Genomic DNA, 6,534 nt, shown 5'->3' with positions numbered 1-6,534 from the left:
GCATTTGTGAGGTGTTATTGGTAGCATTCCTCACTTGGCACATTAGACAGGCCCCATTTAGTGGCTCTTAACACCTAATTAATTAGTACTCAAGGCAGAGTTTTATGTAAATTTTATTTAAATCCCAATCAGTGCTCTCATTTCCGTGCAGTTATTTTTACCATAGTATCAGCACTCAGGTGGGCAAGGAACAAAACTACCCAGGGGAGCATGGACTGACGTGCACAGCCTGAGAAAGAGACCACTAACACCAGGAGCCGGAGCAAATCCAATAATGGGAAAGGCAGCAGTTCCACTGCAGCAGTGCAATGCAAAAGGAAAAGAAGTAGGGTCTGATTCTAGCTGGATGGTTTTGATATGGTCTTTGTTACAGAAAGGACTAAGCGTAAGTCCAACTTAACTCTGAAGCAGATGGTCAGTCTCTGTGTTGTGGTGTGGATTAACTGCAAAAACCAGCAGACTGATTTGACATACCATAATTCTATGCAGTATTCCCCTGGGACAAACTCCACCTCACAATAACTGCTATGTTAAATATTCATTGCTAACCTTAAATGAACTTGGATTTGAGTTCAGTACATTTAATATACCTGAAAGTAGAGGAGGGTGGGGCACAGGGATGTTTCACAGTACTTCCTTCCATCATGAACTTCTCTCTAGTTGGTCTTCCTCTACCTCTCCCAGCAGCTGCCCCAGCCAAGATCTAGGAATTCCCAAAATTACTCAAGATGTCTTCAGAAATATCACAGTGATCTTTTCCCTCTTCTTTTGGCAAGCCAGTCACTTTTACATTGCCAGGATCTGTCTTTGGAAAACTTAAGTTAATTTATAAGTTGCTTCGGTACCCTGCCTTCAGAGAACTTGCCAGGCAGCACTACTGTCCCCTCAAAATGCCAAAGATCTTCTGGAATTTAACTGAAACTCAGTCCTGGCATGGAGCTAAACCTGCATCCAGTATGAGAGCTCTAGCTTCTCCAGATGCTACTGGAACTCTCATACAGCTTAACCCTCATCCCTTCTCATGAAACTAACTATTGTTCTCATGAGGTAACATTACCCTGCAATTAACATTGTTGGTCTCATGGGGTAACTTGTTACCCCACCTGCATGAACAAAATGGAACCAGTGACAACAGTATAAAGGTACCAAAAACTATTTATTAAACATACAAATTGTTTGAAGGAGTATTTATGATGATTTGAACCCAAAATATTATTTAACTAGAATTATAAACAACATTTAATTTTTTTTTAGATTTTCAAAATGTGAATGAACTTGCTAAGTCTGCAGTTCAGACTGTTTTCAAATCAACAGTTACTTCCAAAAACATTTCCTAACTGTTTTAACTAAATATTGCATTCCTCACAAGGCAGCAGTGATATACTATGGTGCACACAAGCAAATTGCTTTCAATCTTCACATTGTTTCCGGGTTTTGCAGTCATCTGTCCTTGGACAAAAAGCACAATGCCCACTCATGCTTGCAGAAGGTTCTACTGGGGTGCATTGTGGCAATTTGTAATTTAGGGATCTGTCACAGAGCACTTAGGTACCCTGCTTCTTTTAAAGAGGGGAAACTGCTATGGAAAAGCCCTAGCAGTGAGTGAGGAGCTCCAGCTGGTGGTTGGCAGGGCAACCAGAGTTAGCTGGTGACCCACACCTGCCAGCAGTCAGCTGACTGGAAGGGGCAGGGCCTGGTTCACATTTAAACCCCAGGGCTGGGGCCAAGCTGGCAGTTCCCTGCTAGCAGTCAAGGGAGAAGGAGCTTTGTTGGAGCAAGCAGAGGGGAGAAGCCTGACTGCATGAGTAGCTTCTGGTTGCTGTTATGGGGTGGACAATTTCCTGGTAGGGATTGAATGATGTTTTAGCCATTTGGCTTAGATTTTGTTATAGCCTAGGGCCTTGTGTTTTGTGTTTGCTGTTTAGAACCAGAGGTTTGGGTGAGGCTATTGGGGCTGGAGGAGGCCTCATGGGGATCCATGGCAGCCCCAGGGAGGGGGCAGCATTGATGAATGCCTAGTGACTCACAGAGTGAGATATGGCCATGGAGAGCCCAGGGAGGACAAAGGGGCCAAAGTAGAGTAAGGCCCAGACTAAATGATATGAGTACCATTTGTGAGGCTTGGGCTGTGGTGTAGGGGAAGAAAGGAGCTGCAGATGGTACCCCCTTGCAGTAAGGCAGTAAATGAGCAACCTCCCACTTAATTAACACCTTGTTATTAATTGAGTAATTAGAAGATGTGGAAGGTGAGAAGTTGGGCAGGTGGCCCATAACAGGTGGGTGGGGTCACCAGTGGATGGACCCTGAAGGAGTGCACCTGTCACAGGGTCATACTAGACTGGATGGACTTAGACAGATCATGTATATCCCTCATTCTTCATTTTATTTGTCTATCAATCAGCTGTTCTCCAAGCTCCTGCAAAAAGTGTTATCTTTTTAAATGTGATCATTGCTTCTAGTTTGTGTTGTGGCCTAGCCAAATGAGGCTGGCAATGCCAGGGTATTGTAAAATAGTATAATTTGGCCACCTGTTGAATTTTTTTCATCTACAGGTGGTCATATGGACTAAGTGGTCGAGGTTATCCACACCACCCTTGGCTTTTATTGTAGTCGTGGATGACATCTGGTTTTCTTTTGCTCTCCATCCACTGACAGGTCATAATGCATGCTTGACAGCAACAGCACAACTTTGGACTACTTTGAAACCTAAGAAACTAGGGGAAGTTCCCTATCCAAAAGCAAAAGAGGAGTGGAGGATGGCCATCCACTAGTTGCAATGGATACCTGAAGTGGACACATGAGGTCTGAATGAATACTGACCATTCAGATGCATCCACCTGAGGTGGCCAAAAAGGTCTAGGCCTGTCAGTTATATAGAAACTGCATTGGGGTAACAAGTTACCCCAAGCCCATGTTAATGCATCGGGGTAAGTTGTTACCCCATATGGAAAAACACATTCATGCCTGCGGTAATATATACAAGTTAAAATAGTAGCTATGCACTAAACAGATCTTCTAGCTACTTTCATAGGAATTATAAGGCCCTGACTCCACACCAGAAAGTAGAAAGGGGCCCTAAATATTGTGTTTAAACCTTGTGGGGCATGTCCCATGAGCAGGAACATGCTGTTCTCTGTGGATAAACAGTACCACTGCTGTTCTTGTCCCCAGGAAACACTTGTGCACATGTGCTCTGGTGTGCACCATGTTGTCCCAGGTGGAGTACAGGAGGCTGGGGCCAGCACCTGGGCTGCCCCAGCAACCTTACCTGGGGTCCTAAGGGCCTCCGGGGGCTGCAGCTGCAAGAATCCAGCAGCAGGATCTCCTGGTATAAACCATGCCCCCAACCCTGGACTGCAAACTAGCAGTGAGGGGAATGCCTGCGTGTGGCGCTGTAGACAAGTATGCAGTGCTGCATACTGTGCATCCACTCTCATCTGGACATGCCCCTGTAGTGTTATTTGCCCTTGATCCGATCAGAGTCAATGATAGCCAGAGAGCAAATTGTGCTCTACAAAGCCCCAAAATTCTGGGATTGGAGCAGGTACCCTATTAACTTTTAAATTTCATTTTAACTCCATGTGAACCAGAAGAGGTGCATTTAAAGCCAAGCTTTGTGAACTACACCACAGCGGTAAGCACTTCTTAGGCAATGGGGCACAAAAATGCTAATTCTATCATAAGTAGTATGACTCTGACAGCAGTGGCACAGTGATTTTTAAACTTCTGCCACTAGAGCACTGAAGTACATGTTATGTGCTCTTAAAAGGAAGTGCTCTATTAATAGCCATTACTACGGATAGCATCAACACTAATCCACATCAACCAAAGAGATGGAAAGAGCTTAGTGTAGACATTCAGTTGTTACACCTTACACTGTCAGCTGCACAGGTGTTGATGAGTGTCAGTTTTAGCTTGAGTTGGGAGCAGTCACACTTCAGGTGAGCAAGGGAATGGAGGACTAAAAAGTAAGAATCCCATCCCCTCCCATTCCATGCTTTCCCCTTTCTCTTCAGAGCTCTCCCTGCTTACTTGTGGCTGCCCATGCTGTGGGGAGCAGATAAGAAAGGGTTAACCTACCTGCCAGGGCCCAGCCACCACTGCTGCCCCAAGGTACTGCTCTTCTCTGGGTGGCATCAACCCATAAACTGGCATAAAACCCTACTGTGCTTGTTCCCTTGGGACAGAGAGCATTGGCAGCCACAAGCAAGCTAGGAGCAGGTGGTAGAATTTGGGGTGCTCAGGAAGGCGGGGAGGGGGGGGTGGAGGAGGGGAGCAGTTGGCCTGATCCAGGCCAGTGGTGGAGATGACAAGGTAGGATGTTTACACTACGGTGAAGCCTATAGTGGCTACACCCTAGGGTAACAGGAGCTGCTCAAAATTACTATGTAACAAGGGCCTTAAGTGTCCACATTTAACCACACTATTACTTGGCACTTCCAGCAGGACTAGGCATATCCCAAGGGGAGCCTTTTGCATGCCATAGAACCCTAGAAAGCTAGGGTTGGAAGGGAACCTCAGGAGGTCATCTAGTCCAACCCCGTGCTCAAAGCATAACCATCCACAACTGGATGGTCCACAATATCCTAGCCAAAGTTTGGTCTAGCTGGGTCTTGAAAACCTCCAAGGATGGAGCTTCCATAACTTCCCTGGGTAACCTGTTCCTGTGTTTTACTACCCTCCTAGTGAGAACTCTTCCTAATATCCATCCTTTTTTGAACCCAACTTCAGATCGTTGAAGACTGCTATTATATCCCCCCCTCAGCTTCCTCTTCTTTAGACTGCATAAACTCAGTTCCCTCAGTCTTTCCTCAAGTCATGTTCCCCACAGCCATTTTTGCTGCCCTCTGCTGGACTCTCTCCAACTTACCCACATCCCTTCTACAGCTGGGGGCCCAATACTGAACACAGTACTCCAGATGTGGCCCTACCAGTGCTGGACAGAGGGGAATAAATACTTCCCTTGACCTACTGGTAACACACCTACTAATGCAGCCCAATATGCCATTATCCTTCTTCGCAACAAGGCACACTGCTGGCTCATTCAGCTTATTGTCCACTGTAACCCCCAGGTCCTCTTCTGCAGAGCTGATGCCCAGACAGTCAGCCCCCAGCCTGTACTGATGCATAGGATTGTTACATCCTAAGTGAAGGACTTTGCACTTGTCCTTTCTGAACCTCATGCGATTCCTTTTGGCCCAATCCTCCAATCTGTCTAGGTCACTCTAAATCCTAGCCCTACCCTCCTGTGTAACTGCTACTCCCCACAGCTTGGTGTCATTTGCAGACTTGTGGAGGGTGCACTCTATGCCCTTTTTCAGCCATTGATAAAGACATTGAACAAAATCGTCCCAGGACCAACCCCTGTGGCACTCCACTAGATACTGGCTGTTAACTAGACCATCAAGCCATTGATCATTACTGTCTGAGCCTGATGCTCCAGCCAGTTTCCTATCCACCTTACAGTCCATTCATCCAGCCCATCCTTCCTTAGCTTGCCTGTGAGAATTCTGTGGGAGATCAGATCAAAAGCCTTGCTAAAATCAAGGTACATCCCATCCACTCATCTCCCTGCATCCACTGAGCCAGTCTCCTCCTCATAGAAGGCAATCCAGTTGGTCAAGCATGACTTGCCCTTGTTGAACCCATGCAGACTGTTCCTAATCACATTTTTCTCCTCCAAGTGCTTAGGAATGGATTCCTTGAGGAGATGCTCCATGATTCTTCCAGGGACTGAGGTGATGCTGACTGGTCTGTAATCCCCTGGATTCTCCTTCTTCCCTTTCTTAAATATGTGCACTATGTTTGTCCTTTTCTAATTACCCAGAACCTCTCCTGATCATAGTAAGTTTTCAGAGATGATGGCCAATGGCTCTGCATTTACATCAGCCAACTCCCTCAGCACCCTCAGGTGCATCCCATCCAGCCCCATGGACTTGTACACACCCAGCTTTTTCTATGCAGACCCTAACCTGTTCTTTCACTACTGAGGGCTTCTCGCCTCCTCTGTGTTGCTCTGTTCAGTAGTCTGGGAGCTGGCTTTGTCTGTGAAGACTGAAGCAAAACAGTCATTGTGCACTTCAGCCTTTCCTGCATCCTATGTTACTAGCTTGCCACCTCCTCTTGCTACCAACATACTTATAGAAACTCTTCTTGTTACCTTTCACATCCCTTGCTAGCTGCAACTCCCATTGAGCTTTGGCCTTCCTGACTTTATCCTTGCTCTTGTATTCTTCCCTAGCTATTTGTCCAAGTTTACACTTCTGATAAGCTGCTTCTTTGTGACTTAGTTTACTGAAGAGCTCCCTGCTAAGCCAAGCTGACTTTCTGCTGTACTTGCTAGTCTTCCTGCACATTGGGATGGTTTGTCCCTGCACTCTTAGTAAGGCTTCTTTGAAGTACAGCCAGCGCTCCTGGATCCCCCATAGCCAGGCATCCCAGGGGGAAATCCTGCCCATCAATTCCCTGAGTGAGTCAGTCTGCTTTTCTGAAGTCCAGGGCTCTTACTTTGCTGCTGTCCTTCCATCTTGGCCC

At 46.4% G+C, this 6,534-nt stretch overlaps 1 long non-coding RNA gene across 1 annotated transcript in view; it reads left to right on the top strand.

The window, feature by feature from the left end:
• The window catches only part of LOC109297026, a 13,905-nt gene extending 7,640 nt beyond the window's left edge, over nucleotides 1-6,265 (top strand). The window contains exons 2-5 of the long non-coding RNA XR_002097159.1: nucleotides 2,077-2,080; nucleotides 3,931-3,941; nucleotides 4,299-4,300; nucleotides 6,255-6,265. This is a non-coding gene — a long non-coding RNA (uncharacterized LOC109297026). The remainder of the gene's footprint in view (nucleotides 1-2,076; nucleotides 2,081-3,930; nucleotides 3,942-4,298; nucleotides 4,301-6,254) is intronic.
• Nucleotides 6,266-6,534: the final 269 nt, after the last annotated feature.

This window comes from Gavialis gangeticus, unplaced genomic scaffold (genome assembly GCF_001723915.1).
Source record: "Gavialis gangeticus isolate Ggan-Ray unplaced genomic scaffold, GavGan_comp1, whole genome shotgun sequence".
Classification (NCBI taxonomy): Eukaryota; Metazoa; Chordata; order Crocodylia; family Gavialidae; genus Gavialis; species Gavialis gangeticus.
The sequence above is the reverse complement of the archived record's forward strand: the minus strand, read 5'-3'. Positions and strand labels throughout refer to the sequence as shown.